This window comes from Ursus arctos, unplaced genomic scaffold (assembly GCF_023065955.2).
Source record: "Ursus arctos isolate Adak ecotype North America unplaced genomic scaffold, UrsArc2.0 scaffold_13, whole genome shotgun sequence".
In the NCBI taxonomy this organism is placed as follows: domain Eukaryota; kingdom Metazoa; phylum Chordata; class Mammalia; order Carnivora; family Ursidae; genus Ursus; species Ursus arctos.
In genome coordinates, this window is record NW_026622797.1 from 11,469,786 (window position 1) to 11,497,347 (window position 27,562).

Here is a 27,562-nt window from a genome sequence, read left to right on the forward strand (position 1 = left end):
ATTAGCATATGGTTTCACTCATATGTGGAACATAAGCAACAGCATGGAGGACCATAGGAAGGCAAGGACATCTGAAGGGGGAGAAATCAGAGAGGGAGACGAACCATGAGAGACTATGGACCCCGGGAAACAAACTGAGGGTTTCAGAGAAGAGGGGGTGGGGGGATGGGGTAACTGCATGATGGGTACTAAGGACAGTACGTGTGGTGATGAGCACTGGGTGTTGTATGCAATTAATGAATCATTGAAAACTATATCAAAGACTAATGATGTACTATACAGTGGCTAACTGAACATAACAAAAATATATATATACAAAGAAATCATGACAGAAAACTTCCCAAGTTTACTAAAAGATGTAAATTTACATATTCAATAAGCTCAGTGAAACCCAAACAGGAAAAACACACAAGAAAATGATGCCCAGACGGACTGTAATCAAACTGCTGAGAACCAAAGATGGTGGAAAGCTGAAACCAGACAGATGAAAACCGTGATACATTATACACGTAAGAACAGTGATGGAAGTGGGTGAGAGGACTTAACCACAAAGCGACAGCACAAGGGAGTTTTTTTTGGAGTGGTAGAACTATTCTGGATCTTGACTCTGGTGGTTGCTGTAAGACTCAGTGTATTCGTCAAAATGCTCCCTGGACACCAAGAGCAAATATTACTGTGTGTATATATAAATGAGCCCAAAACCTGGGGAAAAAAAAGAAAAAAGACAGTGAGGAGGTTAATTTGATTGACAAGTGGTTTGTGTTGGGGTAAAGTTAAAGAAAAACTCACATATATTCACATTAAATTAAATTGAGGTTAATACAAGATAGGGAGATTCTTAGAAATAATGTCTGTATAAAATTTTAAAAAGTACAGTTGTTTAAAAATCGGTGTATATGGGACTTTGAGCCACTGAAATGAACTGACCTTCAGTTGAAAACCCTATTTTGTACATGGGTCTTCTCCAGTAAGTCCAACCTGGCATTCAGGCTTCTATGAAATTCTTATTAGATAATCTTATGTGTTTATTAGAATAAATGTTAAATATTGAATTCATTTAAAATATTCTGAATTTGATAAGCTTCTTTTATATAACACTATCTTTTTGACCTGAGTACATAGTTTGAATACATTCATTAAGGAAAGATATTTTAATACAATCAGCCATTTTGGGCAATATAGTAGCAAGAAGTCATTTTTAATGACTCTTTTGTTTTTAAATGCTTGGCCCATGAGGCTATGCAGCAAAGGGAAAATATAACCTATGTCAGCAAAGGGAAAATGAAAGCTGCATAATTCTAGTTTTTAAATATTTAGAAAACCAACTACACAAACTCAATTAGTTGTGCCTCTCATTTCGATATTAGCCCACAACAACACATTATTTGCTGCTTAGATAACAGAGGCATATCTATTCTTTATTTTGATAACATCTTCATTGAGGTAACTATTCATTATGAAAGCACTCTCTAGTGGAATTCAAAACTCAAGACTAAGATTTCAAAAACTATCTTAAATGCAAAAAATGATTTTATTAAACATTCTGAACTGAGAAATCTCTGGCAATGCAGCAAATTTTCAAAACTCAAATCCCTTTGCCGTAGCCATTTACGTTTTACTTGTCATTCCACTGCAAATCATGTTAAAGCAGATGCCTTATCAGATGGCAAGATTTCTGTGTGTTTGGATTATAAGTATGTAAAGACTAAAATAGGTTTCAAAAGCACTCTGAATAATCATTTAAAATCAAAATGCTTTTTGTGCTTAATGGAATAATATTCTACTAATAGAGTCTTTTGTTGCTTACTGTTTAGGGAATTCCAAAAGACTTTCTTGTATCCAAAACATTATTGAAGTTCCTTCAATGAGACCTGGGATACAATCTGTTCAGATACCTTCATTATACAAGAGTCGTCACTGTAAAATGTATGGCTCCATCATAACCTAATACAACACAGTGATTTGCAATATGGTGATTACCACTGTGATTTGATTCATTAATTCTCAGTAACAGTTGTTAATCAGCTCATTAAGCAAGTATTGTACAGAAGATTTCAACCAGGGGAACCTCTTAAAAACCACTAAATATCTTCGTTTGCAGGGGGAGGAAAAAAGAAACAGGTTTAATGCCACAGAAGTAGCCTATAAATATGGCAGTTTTTTTAACTACAGCAAAGTTTTAAATAATTATACTTTTATAAAACTATAAATACTGAGCTCTGCGTGCCTTTTCCAAAAATGTGTTCACAGTCAGAAAACTCCTCTTAATTTGGCCTTCTTGGATTTTGTGACTATTTCGTTATTAAGAATAGAAAGGAATCCTAGCCGCCTCACCCTTTACCACTAGACTTATTCTTTCTCTTGCTTCAGAGCATGTAATTCAATCATGTATTTCAGGTATTAGAGACGTTGGGGGCTAAATTTAAACACAATTTTAGTACTGCATTAGCTGATTTTCAGCAACTTGTTGTTGGGGTTAATGTAGAGCGTGAAATCAGCTGTAACACCTGGCTTGCTAAAACGTAACACGAAAGCCGCTAAGGGCTGGGAAGGTTTCAGAGAAGGGCGTAGTCCTTTGGAATGCCCAGGCCTACAAGGCCTACGTGACCACTTTGCCCTTGGAATGCCTCGGGAGTTGGCTTCCCAAAGCTTTTCTAGCCCAGTTGCCCTGTGATCTAAGAGATGTAGGCATTGTCCCTTAGGCTCTGTTTAGAAGAACTTGGAGAACACGCCCAAATTAGCATATTGTATCTTTCCCATAAACAGATCTCCCAATTTTCAGCAAGGCCCCTTGGCAACACCATGTGCTTGAGAAACAGTGATAAGGATTTGTGATTAAATTGAAGGACCAATAAAAGCCGGAGCAAAGAAGAGCAAAGGGTCTTCCCCTCTGAGCATTGACCCCTTTGCCTTCTCTCTTTTACGGCAAGGCTTAGAGTACTCTTTCAACCGTCCGTACAGGGATTGCTGGCCATTCCCGGTAAATTGTTTAATCTTGAAATATGCAATATGTAAATACATATGAATGATAAGCAAGTAAAGTGCTTTCACTGATAATAACAAAAATACATAACATTGCCTGGTTTACAAAGAAATTTCAAGTGCATGACTTAATTTGATCTGTACAAAACCTGGAAGGATGTTATTATTAGCTTAAAATTAGCCCAAGACCCCTGAACTCCAGTGACCTGCCCAAGTTGAAAAGTTTGTTCACTTTTTTACAACCACAAACCCCATGATTTTTCTACTGACACGCTAATTTTCTCAGTAACTAACAAGAAGCTAGCAGCCTTCCTAATGGAAATATGTCTCATCCCTAATCAGAAGAAAGAGGTTCTAAACACAAAGGTAAAGAAGGAGATCGGGTTCATGTTTCGAGGGAAATGGTATAATATCAAAGTTCAAGGAAAGCTTCAATGCAGCTTCTGAAGCCACAGTCATGTCCACACCCTGCCCAATAGTGGAAGTCATCTGTGCACAGTCAAGCACACTGAATGGCTGTGCAGGCTCACTGAATGAAAGCCTATCAAACCTGTGCCTGACTTTACCCCAGCAGAACTCCAACACCAGCATCATGCTGGTTGTGATGGCTCATAAGGCATGACGAGCACCTGAAGTGTTTCCCTCTGCATTGAGGACACAGTTTCTTCTAACTGCTTATCCATGCATATGTTCCTTGGGTGCCTCCTGATGCATTTGGTAGCTTCCATCTCTTAAGTGGTCTGAGGACAGACACTAAAGATAAGCTGATGATTTGCCTGAAAAACAAGACATCGATGAATTCCAAATAAACCTACCTACTTACATAAACCATTCCAAGAAGACAGTTACTAATTCAATTTAATTTAATTTCAGGTTCTTGGGTATTGATTGAATTGATCAGTATTCATTCAGGATTGTCAGTGGCTGGACCTATTGTATATTAGTTCTGCTCTTTGTCAGCCTGTTAATTTCAGCAAATAGTGCCTCAGACATTGCAAATGAGCCAATTAAAGTGTTAATTGGTGATGACATAAACATGTAATATTAGTTTACTATCTGCTTTAAACAAACAGACAATATCACATTGACAAACATGTTTATACTCTTTTTTTCCCCCTAAGGATTTCACCCTGCTTATACAAGGTACAACTTTTTATGTTAATAAAATGGAAATAGGCAAAACATTGTTGGAAAAATTAGTCTCCCAATGTTAATGAGGACTGTTTCTACAACCTTATGAAATCATACCGTGTCTGACTCTTTCCTCAAATACAACTTTAATGGAACAACAAGGCCACGACTTCTCACTGGGCTCAATTAGTGTGCTGTCAAATTTCTAAAGGGAAAAAAAAAGATAGTGTTAAAATTTCCTAAGTGGCTCCTAAGCATCTCCTTTTATATTCTCGTATTCCATTTGCTACGCTGTCATGATTTTATTGCAAGTTGTATGTTGTCCTCTATCTTAAAGGTATTGTTGTTCTCTTTGACTCTTGATCAAACCAAAAGCTCACATTCCATAGAGTATACTTTGGGAAATTCCATCTTAGAGGAATAGCCCATCAAGGCACCAATTTTTTCTTTCTATATTGTTCCAGAGAGGCCATTGGCCACATCGTTGCCAATTCTGGCATGCGGGTTTCACAGAACCACTGAGCACATGAAGTATACATACCTGTGAAAACAGTCACATTCAGACCAGAAGCCTACACAATATTCTTTGCAAATCGGTGAATGGGATAAAAAGATTAAAGCATGATTCTCCATGCTGGGAAATTGAATCAAAGTGGGTCATGAAGCTAAAGGCTCAGAGACGGAAATACAGGGTGTTTTCATCATGAAGTAGGAAAGATAAAAGAACCTGGAGTGGGAGGAATTCAGTTATGTATTGTAAATCTACATCTCTTGAAGGCAAATCTTATAGCCTAAATGAAATTCATGGCAGAGATGCTTTGCATTCTGAGCCTTCTCCTGGCACATTGCAGAAGAGAACTCTTTGCCATAAGGAGGCATATTCCAGCTGTTGTCTGTCATTTTTAAAAGATGCCATAATTTGACCTATCCAGCTAGTATTACAGATTTATATAATATAATTATATATTTATAACAGCTGTTTGAATAACACCATTAAAACTTGTTGGTCTGCTTCATATGAGCTGAATTTTTTTTTTATTCTTGTGAACTTTTATAAATCTTCTAGACCAATCTGTCTGCAAAAAAACAGTCTGAGCTTCCGTGGACAAATGGCATGCTATTGCTAGAGATCCTAACTTTGAACTTTGGAGAGAAATAGCCAAGGGATCTAAGATTTGAGCAGAGAGATTTAGAAAAACTCACTCTATAGATGAGATTTAAAATAGGATCAATAACTGAGGTAGAAATTTGGCAGATTCTGCCTGGGGGAGTGAGGGGGTGTGGAGAGTCCTCAGAAGGATCATCAGGGTGGGTGAGTAGAATAAGTAACCAATGAAAATGCTGTTAAGATAGGGTTTCGGTGGGGGGGAGGGCTCTAGTTTAATCTAGAATATCAGGCAAGCTCAGAATCAGAGACTTCTCTGGTGTAATCCATTTTTCAAATGGACTCCTTCAGGCTTCAGTGAAACATAGCTCATGTAGGATCATGTAACAATAATTCTCTCAATTTCAGAGACATAGGTAAATATTGCTTAAACTTACCTAGGTTCTTTGATCATCTACTGAGATGATTATATACAGTAAGACCTTTGTCAGCTAAAACCAAACCTAAATGAAATCTTCAACTAACCACAATTCATTGTGCTTCCACTTTTAGGAAAAAATAGGTCAATCTTAAGAAAACAAGCTGAGATCAAAGATGTAGTTAAAAAACAACTTTTAGAATTCATGTTACATTTTTCTAAATCATTAAAAAGGATTTCATTTTATGCCAAATTATATCCATTCTCAGCCAATAAAGTTTCCTAACATGTTTTAAATAATTTTCCACAAGAGAAAAAATACAATATTATATTAGTGAGGACCCTTTTGGATGTAACCCAACCCAAATTGGCTCATGTAACTAAATTCCACATGGATCAAGAACAGTTGGATTCAGCCCATCAGGGTCTATCCTTTATCTTTTGGCTTAGCTCTTATCCGTTTGGTTTGATCCTCAGACTTTGAGCTGTGACAAAAATGGCTGCCAGCAGCCCCATAACCAACTCCTCTCAAGTCCAAATCCAGAGGAAGGAGTTGCTACTTATTTCTCAGCAGTCACAACAGCCCCAGATTCCATTCAATTGGCTTTGAGTCTCTATGCCTAGGAGATTATGACTTTCTGATTGGCCAGATCGTAGACAGCAAAACATTACATGCATACTAAAATTGTTAGGTATTCATTGGGCCTGATGATGAAGGAGTTCACAGGCTTGGTTCCTATGGGTATGTTTATCCCTATGACTTTATATAATACCTGGTACATAGTAGATACACAATAAACATCTCCTTAACTGTTGTGAATTTCAATTTTTGTCATAAATAAATAATTATACAAATGATAAATCTGTTGGGAAAAAATGTTTGATCTTCAATTGGTAACAGAACAGCCAAATAGAAATGAATAAAAATGGTGATTGCACAGAATCAGAACAGTTACTTAAGTCTTTTCCATGGAACACTAGGTCCTCAAAATGCTCCGTGAGGAAATGAGGTTGGTAAAGGATGATTACCACATCCCTCTGGTGTAGATTCCCAAGAATGATTGCCATATTAGGAACCTCAAGAATCCATGAGTAATAAAGACTGCCTTCCTTTGGTATTCATGTTTCTCAGATTTACATGTCAAAGGATTTGACTTTCATAGAATTCAGCCTGGGAGGCAGCAGGCTGGAATTTTACAAAGTACAACCACAGATCTGACTGTTGGAGTGATTGGTGGAACAGTGGGTTTTCAGACACATGCTGCCATTAAGGAAACTTTTCAAACAACATAAATGTTAAGAAGTAAAAAATTATTTAAATTAATTGTTAAAGTATGGAATACACTAAAACCATAAAAATTATAAACATCTCTATTTACCAGCATGAAATCAGTGGCATATGATTGTAAATAAAGGCATAATGTCTCAGTGCATTTTCTTCAGAAAAAAAAAAGGAAGTAGATATTTGTATGCAAAAAAAAAAAAAATCTCTAAAGTCATACCACCAAAAGATAACAAATGGGAGAGGTTGTTTATGGCTGACTTTTATTTTTTTTCTTGAATCTTCTCTGTTCTCAAAATGTGTGTGTGTGTGTGTGTGTGTGCACGTGCTTGTGTGTGTATCTGTTTTCTGGCCATGAGCATGTATTGCTTTTATAAAATATTTTAAGTTATTGTCATTTGTCCAGAAACTTACCACTATTAAGTATTCTTACACTACTTCTCAATCTTTTTCCCTTTCTAATCTGAACATTCGCTGATGCACTTTTAACATCATGTAAAATTTCAAACTCATAAGCCTTTATTCTTCTCTCAAAAATAAAACTACTTCTAGGTGCTACAGAAGTCAAAAAGAAAGGCTTGTAGGCAGAGAACTTCAAAAACTCCTCATCCGATTCATATTTCGGCTGCCTCAGTACCAGATTTCAATAGAACACATGAATCGGGACAACTTGACATTAACATCAGTCCAATAGAGACGTCAAAAGTATAGGGTGCAATTAGATGCAGAAAAATAACAAAGTGATGGAATATCATCAAATCACAGCAGAGAGTGTAACAGCACTTGACACCAGCCACCTAATGAAGCTGATTGAACTATTCAGTAGCTTTTATTTCAGGAAAGAAGGGGTGGGGTGGGGGGGGATGGACCTTCTTGAGCAGCAGGAGGAGTTCTCCCCAGACTGCTGAGGTGGAATCAAGCCATCCCATGGTGGGGTCAGCATTAGCTTGCGCTGTGCACGCTCAGGCTGAGGGCGTGGCTGCAGGAATGCTGGATGTTTCCATCCAGATCTGGAAGGTATCATCAGTCAGTTCTTCATCATCCATCATACTGAAAGGCCCCAGAGACAATAAAAACTTCTCTCCCCATGTCTCAGCTTTTTTTTCTCTGTGTCTGATATTATGTCTGGATAAAGAAAGAATTCCCAGGTATGACAGATAAAGGCAGATACTGGCATGGAAATTGTCTTGCATTCTTTCCAAAGTGGGAGAAAAAATGAGAAAGCCTGGGTACAGGGCAGATCAACAGAAGTGTGTCAGGATCAGTTCCTACCCAGAAGTCTGATAGCTGCTGGGTGGGCAAGTGATGAAAGCATGTTTTTCTTTGATGTTTTATCATGGAAATTTTCAAACATATGCTAAAGTTGAGAGAATAATACAGTGAGCACTCATATACCCATCACCTAGAGTCAGCAATTGTTTGTTTCATGTTATCACATGCGATTTATTTAGATCGATGTCCAATATCTCTGTGTTTTTCTGGACCACTTGAAAATGGGTTATAGGCATCATGACAGTTGACCTCTAAATTCTTCAGTATGCATCTTGAGGGGAAAAAAGAGCACCTTCTTACATAACAAATGACCATTATTATGCTTGATAAAATTAACAAACAAAAAGGTAACCCTAATATCATATCATCTTCTTCCCTATACAAATTTATTAACTTGTTTTGCTTTAAAAATATCTTTTAAAGCTGACCTTTTGGAATCAACATCCAAAGTTCTTACACATCTTTTGGTGATAACTCTTTAGTCTATTTTGATCTAGAAAAAACTTCTGCATTTTTTTAACTTGATGAAATTAACTTTCTTAAGAGTCCTGACCAACTGTCTTATGGAATGTTCCACATTTTGAATTTGTGCTATTGTTTCTCCCTTATTTTTTAATTTGTTTCTCTCCACTCTGTTTCCTACCAGCTGGCTAAAGGTTTGATTAGATTTAGATTAAATACGTTTTACAGACTATTTCAGACATGAAGCTATGTACTTCATGTCATATCAGAAAACATAAAAAGTAGCATGGTCCCTTACTGCTGGTGACACTAGTTTGGTCACTGGAGTTAGGCATTAAGATCATTTCATTTAAAGTACATTCTTCACTTCATAGCTAGCAAGTAATTTCTGGAGCTTTATAGAGATTCTATGCAACTATTTTAGTCCAAAAGATATATTATCCATCAATGACTGGTGCCTGAATCAAGGAGTTGCAAAGGGTGATTCCTAATTTTATTGATATTTCTACATTTTTTGGATGACAAAATTGAAGAACGTAACAGAACCCAAGGTCTCTACAATGTAGCATGAATGATGTCCACACCACAGTCCAAGATTCGTTGATATAAAAGGAAACAACAAATGTGGCCCATATTTAAGGGAAAAGGAAGTCACGGAGATCAACCCTGAGACCCTGGAATTAACAGATAAGAGTTGTAAAGCAGCTAATATAATTATGTTCAAGAACATATAGAAAAATATACTCATGATAGATAAATGGAAAATATCAGCAGAGAAATGGAAACTATTTTTAAAAACTATGAAAAAGAACCAAAAAAAGAGAACAAATTTGGAGGAGTAACAATTCCCAATTTCAGAACTTGCTACAATCAAGAGAGTGGGATACTGGCATATGAATAGACATCTAGACAAATGGAACAAAATTGCGAGTCCAGAATTAAACCCCTATTTTTATGGTCAATTGATTTTCAACAAACATGCCAAGGCAATGGAATGATTTAAAAACAGTCTTTTCAACAAATCATGCTGAGACAACTGGATATCCATATGCAAAAAAAAAAAAAAAAAAAAAATTTAGAACCTTACCTCACAGAATACCCACAAATTAATTCAATATGTATCATAGACCTAAATGTAAGAACTCAAACTCTTAGAAGAAAAGTAGGAGTAAATATTCATGACCTAGAGTTAGGCAAAATTTCTTAGCTATGGCACCAAAAAGTCAAGCAATAAGAGAAAAAAATTAAGTTAGACATAATCAAAATGAAAACTTTTGCACTTAAAAAGATACTATTAAGAAAGAAAAGATAAGCTGCAGGGGCAGGTGGGGAATATTTGCAAATTACATAGCTGATAACAGACTTGTACCCAGATGATATTAAGAACTCTTATGCCTCAATAATAAAAAGATAAATAAACCAATTTTAAAACGTGCAAAAGATTGAATAGATATTTTACCCCCCCAAAAAAGGATATATGAATGGCCAATAAGCACATGAAAAGATGCCCAGTATCAGTGGTTATTAGGGAAATGCAAATTGAAACCACAATGAAAATACCATTCTACATCTACAAGAATGGTTATAATAACAATAATTTTAAAAAGTTAACAACAAGGGTTTGGGAGGATGCAGAAAAACTATAACCTTCATACATTGTGAATGGGAACGTAACACGGTGTAATCACTTTGGAAAACAGTTTGACAATTTCTTAAAATGTTAAAGATAAATTTACCATATGGCTCAGCAGTTCTACTCCTAAATATCTACTCATGAGAAATAAAGACATATGCCCACAAAAGTGTACATGAATGACCATAGCATAACTATTCATACTAGCCCCAAAGTGAAAACAACTCAGATGTCCATCAACCTGACAATGGATAAATAAAAGGTGGTATATTCATATGATTGGATTCTATTTAGCAATCACAGGAAACGAAGTACCGATACATGACCACATGAATGAACTTCAAAAACATTACACGAAACCAAAGAAGCCAGACACAAAAGACCACACACTCTATGATTCCATTTAACAAAATGTCCAGAATATGAAAATAAATAAAGACAGGAAGGTTAGTGTTTACCTGGGGATGGGGATGGGAATAGGGAGTGACAGCAAATGAGCACCAGGTTTCTTTTCGGGATGATAAAAATGTTCTAAAATTAGTTTATGGTAGTATGCGCAACTCTGTAAACGTATTAAACGTTGTTCTCTTTTATAGTTAAAATGAATGGATTTTATTGTATGTAAACTATATCTCAATGAAGTTATTTGAAGAAAGACTAAATGCAAGTTCTCGAATTGAAAATATAATAAAAAGTGATGTCTTGGTGATGGCAAAGAGTCAGTGAGCATGGACAGAGATCAATAGGAAGTATCTACTGAGCAGTAAAAATGGAAAAAGAAAAAATGAACAGAGCCTCATAACCTGTGGACAATATAAAAAGGTAGACTTGGAGTCTTAGAACTGGAGGAAAGAAAAATGGGGGAAAGTATTTGAAAAAAAAAAAAGGCATCATTTTCTAAGTATGACAAAAGACATAAATATACAGATTCGAGAAGCTGAGTGCATCCCAAACTGATGAGATGCATAAATGCAGACAAAGCCACATCACATCCTAGATACATCATTGTCAAAGTGCTGAAAGCCAACGACAAAGAAGAAAAACTTGAAAACAGCCAGAGATAAAGGACAGCTTACATACAGGTAAACATTAGGAATGGCCAGTCTTCTCATCAGAACAAAGGCGAGACACAATGAAATGATCTTCTCAAGGTAGTGGAGGGAGTGAAAGAGAAAGTAAATCCCAAAATTCTATGCACAGCAGAAATCGCCTTCATTCATGGAGTAATAATAAGGATATTTGTAGATAAAATAAGGCTAAGAGAATTCATCACCAGGAGACCGGCACTACAAATAATTGTAAAAGGCAGTTACAGTGAAATGAAGGAAAGTTACATTTTCAGGAGGAATAAAGAGCAATAGAAATGATAAGCATATGAGTAAACACTAAAGATAATTTTTCCTCTAAACACCTTTAAAATATGTGATTTAACTTAAGGAAAACCGTAATACTTAATCGTGGTATTTACAATATACATTTGCATAATAAATATGACAAACAGCAGAGAGGATGGTGATGGGGATAAATGGGCTATATAGTTCCAAGGCTATTGTATTGGGCATAAAGAGGTGCAATATTGACTCTATAAAACTGTGAATAGTTAAAAATATTTATAGTAATCTCTAATCACTAAAAATAATGCAAAGAGGTATAGCTTTTTAAAAAGCTGTAAAAAGTGATAAAAAACAAAAATCATTTAACCTCAAAGATACCAAGAAAGGAAAAAAGAAAAACAAAAAGTACATGGGAAATCAAAAACTATAGTAAAATGGTAGCTATAAATCCAAACATATCAGCCATTATGTTAAATGTTAATTGAATAAGCGATCCAATTAAGCAGCAAAGACTAACAGAATGGAAAAACGGTCCTCCACTGTATGCGCTCTACAGCGGACACACTGCTTATAAAGACACAAATGGGCTGTTAGTAAAAGGGTGGAAAACATACGCTACGTAAATACTGAGTGGGAGGAGTGTGCCGTGGACATATGAAAATGACAAAGTAGACTGTAAAATGAAGAGTATTACTGAAAGTAAGGGAGATATTCTAAAATGACGGAAGGGTCAATTTGTCAGGAAGATACAACAATTGTAACAATTGTAAGAGTATGTATTTAATAACAAAATTTAAAAGTAAAATTGAAGTAAAGTAAATGTGACAGAATTTAAGGGAGAAATGGATACATCAACAATCTTGGAGGAAGATTTTAAACCTACCTCCTTAAGCAATTGACACCTGAGCAAAAAATGTCAGGAGCGACATAGACGATCTGAAAGTCACTGTCAGCCACAATGACTTAATTGACATTTTTTCTGAATCTTTTAATTTTAATTTTAATTTTAATTGTATATATTCAAGGTATACAGCATGGTTTGATATATATAGAGAGAGAGAAATGATTACTAGTCAAGCTAATTAACATATCTCCTCATATAGTTATCATTTTTGTGTGTATGTATGATAAGAGCACCTGAAATCTACTTAGCAAATTTCCAGTATTCAAAGCAATAATATTAACTGTAGCCATCATGCTATATGTTAGTCCTCATTCTATATAATTGCAACTTTGTGCCCTTTGGGTAACATCTCCCCACTTCTCTCTGATAACCACCACTATACTCTCAGCTTCCATGTAGTCAACATTTTAAAATTCCACATAGAGGGACACCTGGGTGGCTCAGTCGGTTAAGCATCTGCCTTTGGCTCAGGTCATGATCCCAGGGCTCTGGGATCAAGTCCCCCTTAGGGTTCTCTGCTCAGTGGGGAGTCTGCTTCCCCCTCTCCTTTTGCTCCTCCCCTCTGCTCTGCTCATGCTCTCTCTGTTCATCCCCAACCCATCAATCTCTCTAACTTGGTGCTCTCCCTCAAATAAATAAATAAAATCTTAAAAAAATAAAAATAAAATTCCATATAGAGCTATATATCCAAAAGCTTCATACTAAATTTCATTTAAGTGGGCATGTACTTTCACCAAGACAGACCACATGCTGGACTATTAAGCAAGTTTTCATTCATTTCATTTTTTTATTTTTAAAAATATTTTTGCAAGTTTTAATACATTTTAAAGTCTCTAACCGTAACAGAACTGTATTAGAAATCAATAACAATGAAACATCTTCAAAAAACCACCTATTTCAAAATTGACACATTTTAAATAACCAACTGTAGCCATTAAAATTTTCCTTGAGATTCTTTAAATGGACTTACCAATTATCTTAATTTAGTCTTCTACTTACCTGTCAACTGGTTCAACTCAAATGTCACCCTCTTCCTGAAGACTTGTCTGACACACTTCCAGCTTTTGGCCCTTATTCTAAAAAATGTCAATTCCTTCAACTGCTAGTCTCCTAGATAACTTTATCTCCTTTTTGGCACATATTACTCTGCATCTTATTCGCCGATGTATTTTTCCATCCCAGTGGAGTATGCCTTTCATGTGTTTAGTTTTTAATCCTTGCTTCCTGGTGCATAGTAGGCCCTTGATAAATGTTTGTTTAAAAGAAAGCTAACAAGGAACAAAGAAGGAAGCTGACAAGAGAGGGACAGAAGGAGGGAGCAAGGGAAGGATGGAGGGAGGAAAGCAGAAAGAAATCTGTTTTAGCTCAAATAATTCAGGCCTTTTTGACTATAATCTTAAATTGTAAGCCCCAAAAGACAAATGTTTTATTTATTTTTTCTTCCTAATCTAGAAAGTGATTTGGGACATATTTTTTAATAAATATGTATTTATTTATTTAAATAAATATATTTAATAATTAAATATTTTAAAATATTAATTAATTAAATGTTAAAATAAAATATATTTAATAATATATATTTAACAATAAGCTATAAATATATTTAATAATAAGCTAAAAACATTGGTGGGAAAAGGATAGGACTTAAAGAAAAGTATTATAACAGATCCAGCTTTTAAAAATATGGTTTTGCATGCGTATCTCATGCATATAGTAGCTACATCGTTTCACAGCTAACATTGTTGAACAGAATAATTTTAAGGGCATCTAACTGTCAGCTACCCATACTTATTTCCATTATTAAAGGATTACCTGGAACATGTAATAAGAATTTATTCCTCCAAATCTGAATAGAACTTTTTGGAAAACAAAACAATTGCATTCTATCAAAAGTATGGTGGAACCCAGAGCAGTCTAGAACAAGGTAATATATGTCTTAACTGATTTCACTTTAAATGTCATCTCATTGACTTGAATGTTGAGAGGAACTGGTTGTGCTAAGGTTTTATCCCTACAAAGCCTGGACTGAGAAGATTGCATCCTTCTGCGACATTTCTCCATGACTTGCTCTCTGAGTTTTAAAGGCTACTATCTGTTTATATGCAATGATGGCTACAATTACTTAAAAACAACTTGTGGGATTGTTCTAGGAGGAATTATACTTAAATCTCCAATCAAGGTGACAGTGTTATTGATTATTTAATAATTAGCTTTTATTTATTTCCATCCTTGAGAGGACACTTTTAGACTTGGTTGAGAACAATCGTTTATGCCTTAAAATCAGCTTAAAGTCCGTATCTGTTCTGTTGACAGAAAGCCTTTACACACACACACACACACACACACACACACACACCCCAACTCATTCAACAAATATTTGTGGCGAATACTGAGCCAGGCACAGGGGTGCTAACTCTGAACCCGGACCCTGACTTGGGAAGTGGTAGAAGGGAACACAGGCAAATAAACATAATAGCAACATAATGTGGTAAGGGCTATGACAGGGGAACTTCTGAGTATTAAAGCAGCTAAGAAAAGGTTTCTTAGGAAAATGGCGTCTAAACTGTGACCTCTATCACAGCAGGAATAATCCAGCCAACAGTAATAATTCTCTAGTAAGTTCTCTCTTACCCAATCTCCAACATTGCCTGCATCTCTCGGTTTTAGAAGATGACCGTATTTCATATTCACAGAGAAAAGAGAAACAAATAGTTAGGACTTCTCATCCCCAATTCCATCAATCGACCTGCATCGGCCCCCACATAGCTCCCCCAAATACGTGCGCTGGAATCCATCCCCTCACACCTTCTCAAGCACCTTGCTCCCTCCTTCTCCTGCAACATCACTCAAATCATCTTTACTAGGTCCTTCCCCAGGACCATGAATCATGTCTTAATAATAACCGTCTTTTAGCACAATAGCCACCTTGTTCCACTTCTCCCTTTAGACAGTGAGGGGTCATCATCCTGTTTCTCTTTCACTTTCTCTGCAAAATTCCTGGAAAGGATTAACTAACTCCCTGCCTTCTCTTCCTCCCCTCTGATTCTGCTCTCCGTCCATTTTAATCGGCCCTTTGTCTCCACCACAACAAGGAAACAGCTCTTATAAAGACCACAGATAACTAGCAGCTTGCCAGAGTGATGCCAGCTGGATTGCTTGGCAGCAGGTGACATGGCTGACCACTTCCAGCTTCTCGAGGCTTCCCTAACACCACCTTCTCTCTTTTCCCTCCTCCTCATCAGCCACTCCCTTTAATCCTCCTTTGTTGGCTCCTTTCTCTGTACCATTTCCCTAAATGTGGGAATATCTGCAATGTGGCCTTTGCCTCTCTTACCTATAAACCTACGCCCTTTGAGGGATCTCAGTAAGTCCTGTGACTTTAAAGGCCATCGAGACAGTGATGAGTCTCTATGTCATATCCAGACAGCCCCCTGCATGCTAGACACTGGTATCCAACCTCCTTTTAAATGTGTCTGCTTGGGGCAACTTATGAGCAGATTGCCTCCAGGCTTATTACTGCCACACTGGGATGAACATCATCGTATATGTGTCCTCCAGGCCCTTGTGAGAGCTTCTCTGGGATGTTGATTCAGGAGCCAGATTGCTGGATCATGTGGTTTGGGTAAATATAATTTAAGTAGTGCCAGTTGTTCTCCAGAATGTCTACATGGGCACGAGTACCCCATGACAGTTTTTTGTGTGTGTGTTTTTTTTTTTTACCCCAGTGGTACCCAGCCAACTAAGCTGTACCTTGAATTAATTAAATCAGAATTTCTGCAGGTGGAACTGAGGCAGAGGTAGTATTGAAAGCTCCCCAGCTAATTTCCAGTATGCACATAAGTTTGAGAACCACTGCTCTAATTCCACACCCTCCCCAACACTTGGCCTTTCCCAGCTACTTTTGCCAATATAATAGGTGCTAAGTGTGGCATCATTATAATTTTAACCTGCATTTCATTTGTAGGTTTTTTTATTTTCAGTTTAATTAACCAGTTTTCCCAATATCGTCTTCTAAGTCAACATTCATTAATGGTCCTACAGATTACCAAGCTCTTTGAAACTGGAATCTAGTAAATCCATTGACTTCACAATCAGACACATAATTCTGAAAAAAATTTCAGACAGGATGTGTCTGTCCTAATTGTTAAAATATTGACCACACGTAGAATCAGCAACGTGCGTATACGTTATACACACACACACACACACACACACACACATAGTTGTTTGTGGACATCGTATATTTATGGTGGACCTTTGATTTTAGAGAAGGTATAGTTCAGTATTTGAGAGCTGAGGTTTTGATGTCAGGCAGACCTGCATTTGAATTCTGGCTTTGCCTTTTACCAGGTCCGTGACCTCGGGCAAGTTGCTCAGTCTCTGTCTGAACCTCGGGGCCCTTTGCTGGTAGATGAAGATATGTCAACCACGTATGCTTGTGGCGAAGAGTGAATAAGAAAAGGGAGCAGAAGCTGGAAACACAATGGCTGACACATTACTAATGCTCAGCAAAAATGATGGCTTTTGTCATTACTGTTCTTTGTGGTCTCAGATGCACTTGCCACGTGACGTGCTGCACGACTCTGGAGCACCGTTCCTTCAGTAGTCGGAACAGATCGAACCTCTCCTTTGGAGTGAAAATTAACATATGCATATTTTGTAGGTATCCCTGTAGCTCATTTTGGTTGACAGCTTGACATTCCACTCAAGTAACAATAAAAGCATAGTCTCACATTTTTACAACAGAAAGACAACTGTGCAATGTGCATGTCTCTGATCTACAAATGAGCTACTTTTGAAAAACAAGAGTGTCGATGCTTAGAGCTCATTAGAGCGTTTACCCATTACATGAATCTGCTCCACGAACACCACAAGCTGCCTGGAAGTTCTTGATTGTCCTGAGACATCATCTCAGGCGGTGTTTTCCCAAACCTAGATGACCAACATGCTCTGCCAATTGTTGCTGTGGGGTCCCTGTCTTCCCATCTTCAAAGAAGCCAGACATCCAAATTTTAAATTATTTTTCAACGTTAAATCATTGTGTAAACAAAACTGGTCAGATTAGGCCCATAGACTGTTAATTTTCAACTTCTGCTTCGTTCCCTAGATTTACCCGAGTGCTGCCTGCTTACCAGGAAGATTTGCAACCCTACTGGGTAACTACAGCTCCCATTACATCCTATCTCGAACCCCATCTTAATGTTATGTGCTGAGCGAGGCTCTGCATTTCTCAGTGCTCTATCCATTTTTTAAATTATTGTACTTACCACATTTTATTCTAGTATCTATCTTAGGAGATGCCTTCCACTAATCAGAGAGTTCTTTAAAGACAGGGACTGTAGCTAAATCGCAGTACCTTGCACGCACACGGCTCGACACATTTCAGGCACTTAAAAAGTTCTACCTAAACCCATAATGACTAAACCCATAAATAGCCTCGATGTGCTTTCAGGAGCTATTTAAGAAATGTCCACTTGTAAAACATGTCCGTGTCTTTCACAAAACAGTGATCAAAGAAATTAACAATTTCATTTTTTGAACAGATATTAAGTTCGCACGGAAAGTCACATGAAGAAGTCACATAAAAATTCTGACAGTTTTACTTTCAGAAAAAGTTCTACTCTTCAGGAAAAGTTAAATGTTTTCCCTTTCCTCCCACACCGACCATAAAATCTTTTTTTCCTTGGCTGCCAGTAAGCTCAGAGGTGTATTGAGCACTCAATTGTAATAATTAACTCATTGTTGAAACTAGATCTTTCCCTATCCTTCTTTTTCCTCCAACGTTCTCATTTTGTTTTAATTGTCCTCTTCTCCGCTTGTTAGTTGTGTCACTCAAGTAAAATATTTTATGGAAGCAGGCAACATAGAAATCATTAGAAAACAATTATGAAGTAAAATATACAGCAATTTGCTTTAGGACGAATACACTCCAGAGGCTTCCTCCATTTGGCAATTAGCATCCAGCAGGTTTTAGCACCCATTTGCCACCTGTTCAGTAGTCTTAACACTGCATGCTGTTTGTGGTTACAATGAAGAGCTTGCTTTCTGTCGTACCAGTAAGCTAGGTGCTTGGCAGTCGGGGACAGATGAGAAGAGTGTAGTATGAGGACCTGCCTTCATGGAGGTTGTCATCTCCTTGAGGAAAACAGGACATTAACACAAAACAATGAGGAATGAAAGGTGGTTGGTTATGTTAGTTTCTGAGGGCTGCTGTAGCAATGCACCAGTGACTGGGTGGCTTCAAATCATAGAAATGTATTCTCTCACTTTTCTGAGGCCAGAAGTCCAAGATGAAGGTATCTGTAGAGCCATGGTCTCTCTGAACATTCTAGGGAAGGATCTAGTCTGTACCTTTCTCTTAGCTTCCGTTGTTTCCAGCAATCATTGCTGTTGTGTGGTGTATAGACTCACTGCTCCGATCTCTGCCTCCAACACCATGCGCAGCTTTCCCTGTCTCTGAGTATGTCCATCTCCGTGTCCCTTGTCCTCTTGTTATAAGGACACCAGTCATAAGATTAAGGGCCCCCCCTACTCCAGGATGACCTCATCTAAACATATATCAGTGACGTCTACAAACTCTATTTCCAATAAGGCCACATTCACAGGGGCCAGTGGTGAGAACTTCACCATATCTTTTTGGGGGACACAATCCAACCACACAGTTGGCAGAGGAATAAGTACCCAGAAATGTGTAACAGACAACTGGAAGGTTCTTGAAGAGGAAAGTTGGGTCTTAGCAGAGAGTCCGTCCAGTCAGTTGGCACCTCCACACAGCTGTTGAGCAGATCCCTGCTAAAAGCTCTGGGATCTTTGTGTTGTCTGTGTGTCCTTCTTTCACAAAAGCCCTTCCCTGTTATCCTGCTTGCTCCCCCTACCTCATCCTTTGTCACAAACGGACTCTCCCAGATATCATTCTGTTTGGTGAGCAATCTCATTTCAGCCCTTGGCATTCTTGGTGTGCTCCGCATGTTGAGTTTTTATCAGTTTTGTGTGATGAGAAATTTCTAAGGCACTTTTTACAGGATGGCCTTCCTTTACTGTGTTCTTATCTCTTATTGCTATCACAAGCTTGTGTGATAGACTGTGCCAGCCTTAAATTCACAGGGTTCTCTGAAATAAAGGGAAAATACACACACCTGATTTTTTTGTTGTCGCTGCTAACAGTATGTGTGCAAATATAACAGAGACCATCAAATCATACTCCCAACTATCAGCCTCCCTGCAATTTATGTGGATTGGAAACAAGACTTTCTTTATCTCCTTCTCCTAATGGAATTTTTTAAAAGAAGTCTTAGGTAGATTTTCTTTAGGGATAAAATGTTCACTTTCTTTCTATAAGGTCTTATCACAATAATCTCCGTTCTCTTGGCTAGTCAGGTAGAAGAACCTTAAAATGGGCTTCATCTCTTCCCATGCCATGTCTGACGAGCAACCTAGATTTGGAAAATCTTTCACTTTCCTCCCTCAAATGAAAATACCTAAGCTAGAGCACGATAAACTTATTGCTATGGTGGGCATTTTAGCTAATTTTAAATGTAGGAACCTTCCTAGAATAAGTATTTTGTTAGATATAATCATGGCTACCATCAATTAACATTTTATTGGGTGTTCATTGTGTGGTATTTTGCTAGGCAATAATTCAGCAAGTTATAACAAATGGTATTTTTACATAAAACACCAGCAAATATGGAGTCACCAGTTTATGACCTGAAGTATATTTGGAGATTTACAAAGCAGGAAAGATACTTACCTCCATAGATGGAAGCCTGCGGTTAGAATATGCAGGATTAAATCATTCCAGTTCCTACATTGAAGTCTTTGGCTCCACCTTGAATCATTAATGAATGTGACCAGGTCCTTGTCCCCTCACACATGAATGCTCTTAACAACTGTCTGCCGACCTTCTTTATTCCCGCCAACACTGCTCCCAGAGTAATATTGAAGCATCACTACGTTACATGTGCGCAGTGAATGATAGTTCACCAAAACTTCTCCGTCCTTTATTCACATTGCTCAGTGCTGAAGCGTCAGGTAGTTTATCCTGTGTAATGCTGGTCAGGAGATGCCAGCATCGAGTTCTACCGAGATTGGGGAGATTTAAGTCTAGGACTTGTTCCACTGCTCTGTTTTGCGCCCCCACCAGCTGCCATCCTATTTCTATCTAACTCTAAAATCTTCCCAAGGTGTCTATGAGTTCTCATATCAAATCGGATCCTTGGCATTGAAGGCCCTCATAACATTTCTTCTCAAAATATTTACATGTCCTACCTTGCTTCAGAATTGGTAAGCCCCACCCCTTCACTACCACCCCAAAATGCTACCCGGATAAATGTTCCTACTCCTTATCCTTGCCCATTTCCATCTTGCCATCTTTTCAGGACCTTCCAAGCCCTAGTCCTCTGTGACACCATCCACGACAACAGTAGGCCAACAGTAGGCCACCTACACTTCCTCTAGAAATTTTTGCCCCTTAACATTTACATTTTATACCAAACTAGTTAGCACTTATGCCTATTTCCTTAGCATTTAAATGTTGGCATCCCTGTTTGCTTTTATTCTCTAAACCATATTATAATATCTTTGCAGTAAGGATCTTATCATAGATTTCTTTTCTGTTTTACACATTTAAATACATACTTTGATCATTGATAATTGGTATTTCTTAATTTCCTAAACTTTTGGCTCAAAATTGTAAGTGTATACCATTTAAGAGTAAAACATTTAACTGTAAAACATATTCTGGTAATGATTCTAAATTAATATTAACATTCTGCTCTCCAAAATTCTGATTAAGGTAACCTTTTTGAAAAATACTAAATGTTAGAATGTTTTTGATTCTGTATTTTAGATAACACTTAAGAAAGAGAAAATTACAGTACCATTCAGGATTATTTTGGCAATTTTTTTTATAGAAGAGAATTGTTGTCCTTGCCCTCTCTGCCTTATCTGACTGAACATTTCTGTAATCATTAATCTTTACAAGACTATATTTACAGTTGATCCAGAAAACTCTAGGTTCTGCATATTTTCTGTGCTCTTCACGCATTGTTTATCAGGCTCTCCCATTTGGGATTGCACCATTCTACTGAGGCAAGAAATTGAGACCTCTGTTTTGTTGGTGCATTTGAGGAGTAGTGAGGAAAATGCTTTTAAGTAGAGTGACCTTAACTAGATAGAAGTTCTTTGGGCACCAAAGGGAAAAAAAGTTAATTCCTACCCAAAGCTTCATTAAACGGATGCTTTGTAAGAAAGGCTAATAAAAGTATGGTGATCCCATTAGTTTCAGGGGAACTCTATGCCACAATGCCTCAGACAGAGCTGTTGGTCCTGCTTTATCAGTAAAGCATCGTAGATGCCCAGTTAAATGGGACTTCTTTCTCAGGCTCTAACTGATGCTTTAGGGATTTTAGAACATTAGCCAATGGCTGACTAGCTTTATGGGATTTATGCACCACTGCAGCCACAAAATCAGGTTTCATCCTCTGAATGTGTGGAAGGTCCCTAATAAATTAAAGTTTCCTCCTTCCTCTGCTTCTACAGTCTTGAGGATTTCAGTCTTCAGATAATAACATTTGGAGAACCACGTTGTGATGATTCACTTGCAAAGAGACAGAGCCATGCCAGGACATTGTAATGTCGTCTCAGAAAGTTTCCCAGAAAGTTTCCTTTAAAAGTCATTTGATTTTTTAAATTTTCCAGTTGAAGTCTGGTTTATATAGTGAAACGCATTGATCAGTTAGTTTGATGAATGCCCATTCAGCTATTACAATTTCATCTTAGTAAGTTTCTTTTGACCTTTACCAGTTCTTTCCACCACTGGGCTCTCCACCTCCATGTCTCTTAGGTACATAGCACAAAGAGGTTTCAACTTTCAGAAGGGTCTCTGCAGGCTGAGATCATCTATACATCCATCTTCAATAGCATGTTGATGTCTGAATGGCTCAGCAAGTGTATTTACCAAGAAAACTTCCCAAACATGCACTGTAAGTTTATTTGCATTCTTGAAATTGACATCCCACTGTCTGACTCCCCCCTACATAGATATCTACCTGACCTCCTTATACTAACAGCTAGATAAATGAGTATGCAGATAAATGCTGCGTCTCATTTATCATATTACATTGAAGTAGCTGAACATGTGATGGTTCAGCTTCAGATTTATATTTCCAACACCTGTACGCCATAAGAACCAATTTAATGTCAACAAACAATGGCATTTAAGATTCTTTAACTTACTCTGGAAAAGTACTTATTTCATACATGATATCATAAAAACGGTCTTTTGTTAAAAAGTCCAAATACTTGTATGCCTAATGATTACAAATTTTAAATATCAAAGTGCACATCTACTTAGATAAAAATATCCTATATAATGAAGGGCTAGTGTGGGCATGACACCTAACTTAGCAAAGGGCTTACACAAAGACAAGGGAAGGGGAGCCTTTTTAGAAGACATCTTTATTATGGTTACAAAGAAGAAGGAGGAGGGAGCTAACTCCATCCCCAGATCCCTGCCGTGTGCAGGAAATCAAAAGAAATAAAATGAACACCACTGAACCACAGCACCACAAACACTGGTCATGGTAGGTATCTTCAAATATTTGAAAGACTGTCATGTGAAACAGGAGTTAATTAGATTTCCTCTGTTAACTCCACAGGACAGCACAAAGAACAATAAAAAGAAGTTCTAAGGAAGGCTATTTTTTTGCCTCAATACTGGGAACTCTCGAACGTTTAGAAGTCTTTATAAATGGGTTGGGCCAGATTCCTTTGCTAAGTAAGAAACTCCCGGTTTCTAGAAGTCTTTCAACAGTCAGGATGACCTCTATCCAGAATAATATAGATGGAATCATTGCTCTAGTGCAAAGATTTGCTTATGTGACCTCATAAATTCATTCCAATTTCAAGATTGATTCCTTGTACTTGGCTGATGAGAAGGTATAATCTCTTCCAAATCAGCTTGTTTATTTTTCAAATTCTCTGATGGTTAAGGAAGAATTTTACTCTTATTTCCTGCTGTCTTGTGTATTCCCTCAAATAGAAAAAAAAAAATTCGGAAGAGCTCTTCAGTATTTTCTGTGATGTGATTACCTCAGGCAGTGTTACAAGTATAATTAAAATTCTTTTTGCATTCCTTGAAATATAGATAAGCATCTCAGAGCATGATCGTTCTGAAACATCGCATTCGGGTTGTTATCCAGTTGAGTCTGGTAACAGTCTGAGTTATTCTGGATCCTTGATTTTGAGACTAAGACTAATTCCCTGTAATCATTGTTATACTTTAGGCTATGAGGTTACACATGTTCTAGAACAAGTTTGTGGGCCCGAGGAAAAAAACCAAGCTGAGGATATTGTGGCAAGGATTTAGCTATTAACTGTGTGTGGATGCTTGTTCTAACAAAGCAGTCTGGATTTTATTTTAAAATAAACATTACAAATGTGTGTTCCAAAGCCAGGCGGAGACCTGCTTCCATATCAATTGAGTAAAACAGAGCTGAGAGCTGTAAAAAAAAAAAAAAAAAAATAGAAGCCTATCGTTGCCTTCCAAGAGTCAGTAAGAATAATAACTCACATTATCAGAAAGGGCAGTGCAAAATTACTCGTGCAAAGAACAAGTAAAGACTTCTTGCTTTTCCTCTTTGGCTTTCTTGCTACCAATTTAAGATCAAGATCTTAGAAGGAATTACATTCCATCTTAGGCAGGACTGACAGAAACACATTTTCAATTACCAGCAGGTGACAATAGAACAACAATGTCAGTGGTTTTTTAAACAAGGTTATTTCTTGCTTTACAAAGGTGACTATTTATAAATGACTGAACAAGATCTCTAGCAAATAATATTACTCTTCTCAAAAAATATAAATGCTATATCTCTGGATACTGGTACATTTAATTTATACTTTCCTGGGTTCTTATGGGTCCAAAGGGAGAAAAAGGCACTCGAACAGAATTATTTGACTTAGAAAAATATTAAATGCTAAACATTAACCCAAGGACACCTATTATAATAAACATTACTCATTTCCGTTTAAGGAAAGCAGAACGCATGATTCCATCTGGTTGGTCATACTACTTAGGACACGTTTAAACACAGGAATGTAAATGAATGAATGGATAAATGAAATGATGAAGGAAATTAATTCAAGTCAATGATGCCGCTCCTGTTCGGCAGTCTTACGGCCAAACTCCATAGTTTTATTTCTGTGTCATTTCCCTCTCTCACCCCAAAAGCTCCCAAAAGTACCCAGAGTTGAATTTTAGTGACTCAAGTAAAAAACTCGCTTTTTCTCGTTAGTCTACAAATTGAACTTACACTCATATTAGTATTAACTCTTCTTTTCTTGGTAGACTTGGATTTTCGGTCAAGTTATTTGTAAGTTAAAAGCAGCTTTACCAGAAAGGGATTTCAATGGGCTTCACATTATCCTTCTAAAAGACAGATACAAAAATCACTCTCTGCTCTTCTTTTCTTGGAATATTTTTCCTAACAGCTCCCAATTGTTTGGAGCATTTTAAGACGTGAGTTAATGTTCACATAGTTAACTTACATTATCTCCCATCTAAGTTGAAGGTTTTAACGATGCCAAATTATCTCACCACCTTTTCCCTCCCGTGATTCCATTAACCTTAGGATTTCAAAGCAATCTAATTTTGGATAAATTGCTTTCCTGTGTTTTGGCTGCTAGCTTTTGACAAACGTGTTTTAAGTTTCACTCAAAGGCTAATTTTTTCTTATTTTAACTACTGAATGCTTTACAAATTATGCTAGCAAGATGTCTTTTATTTCTCAAGTTTTCGTTACTCAGAAATTATAATTTTCTAAAGCTAAAAAAAGCTTGAAAACTTGATACTGAACTAAATATCATTGACTAGATTAAATTGTTAAGAATTTATTATTAGGATAACTTGTTTTGCATTATTTTCTAGCTGATAATACTCCGGAGGTATTGGCACCCTCAAAAACATCTTGTTTATCAGTGAGAATGGCCAATCTTTAGGAGCATTCATATTTTTGCTGTGGGAATACAAAGTTAGCTGACTCTCTATTCCAGAAGTTCACACACACACACACACACACACACACGCACACACACGTAAGAAAGGAGAATGGTTGGATTTTTTTTTTCTTTTCTTCTTTCTCTCTCTCTTTCTTTCCTTCTATCCTTTTAAATAGCCACTTACGGTACTCACAGAAGAAATTATCAACTAAGAAATTTCTATGACATTCCACGAGATCGTATTAGACATTGTGATAGAATAAAAGCAAAGGAACATAGGACATTTGTTTACCATAACCATCTAGTTAAGGGAGTAGACTTGTCCTCAAATAAACGATGTCATAGATCAAATGTGAACAGTCGTAATAACATCATAAGAGCTACTAACCTTGAGCCCTTTCTATTGGACTGACACGGGACAAAGAATCTTCCATACATTATCTCATTTGGTCCTCACCACAGTGAAAGGACTACTGTTGTTCCCATCTTACAGATGAGAAAACAGAGTCTGAGAGGTCAGATTGTTTGGCCACATATAGCCTGTACTCAGATACAATTAAAATCTGACTACAAACCTCATGTTTCTATGTTTCGTTAATGCTGCATTCCAGAACATTCTAAATGTAATGTTTCAAAGATGGGAGAGATTACTTTCCAGGACAACTTCACAGAGAAGCTAGCATTTGTGTTGGGAAGTGAAGAGTGAGCTGAATGATGATAAGCATAGATCCTGATGAATCTATTTTAGGTAGTGGAAATAGATGAACCAAAGCATGAGGTTAAGAATATAGAGATGTTTGGGGACAAACAGCTAGCCCTGTTCGACTGGAATGTAGTGGATTAGAAAAGCTGAATGGGACAAAATGAAAGACAATGGGTAGTTTTTAATATGTAATGTGTATTCATTTATCAAGAATTTGAGAAATTAGAGGTAGGACATGAGAAATAATAAATAAAAGCTTTGGCCCATATAACTGGAGTTTAGAGAAATCTCAAATTATCATGTGAGGCCAATTATGTTTTTAATGTTCTTTGTTTTCTTTCTCAAGTGAACAGTCATTACTGTAAGGAGAGATCTCCGAAGTAATTTATATTTCTTCGCTAAGAGAATATAAAAATTTAAAATGCTGTAGTAAATCAATTAATTCTTGATTGTGTGCTGTTTTAGACTATTAAAAATATATTTAACATACCTGGAAATATTATACCAAAATGAAAGATGGGTTGTTTATTCACGCACTCTCATTATTTGTAATTCTCTGGAAAGAATTTGTCCATTTTCACTTAATATCATGCTTTGTTATCTACTTCAAAGGGTCTACATAAATATTAGGGAACAGTATTTTATTCATGGCAAGATTAAGGTCAATTCTTATTGATGATTGCATGGACCTCTTGAATATCCAAACCCATTTGGAACTGTCTTATTGTTTTGCTTTGCCATTACAAAGATATATTGTTAAAGGGTCAACATTGTTATCCTTAGTACGAGAATTGGAAATATACAAATGCTTTTCTCATTGGGTTATTGGTGATTATTTAAAAATGCTTAATTAAACCTTTATCAATTCTAGCAATTCATTTGCTCCTAAAATGAAAATGTCTGCTGTTATTAGACACACACCCCCTTCTCATTTGGAAACACTTAGACATTATTTTGCAAGGATAGAACTTGTTTGCTGTACCACCGAGTCAGGGACAGATTTCAGATCTAAGTCATTCGATCAGAAAGGGAACACATAAACAAGCTCAATCATGCATGAAAGCTTCTAATGAAATTCAAATATCAATGTAATTTACGAGTGCCAGAAGTGCAAAATTTGTATAATTTGCATGGCAAGTGCAGGGTTAATAGACGAAAAGGGAAAAAAACAGAGAAGCAGCTTTCAGAGAAGCAGAGATGCAAGCAGGAAGCATTTTGCTGAGCCTCTCTGAAACGGGAGTTGATCAAGCAATTAATATAGTTAAAAACACAAAAGCACACTTGGATCTTAATCTACCTAAGGAAAGCGATCCAAACCAAATACGTAAAATTGATAG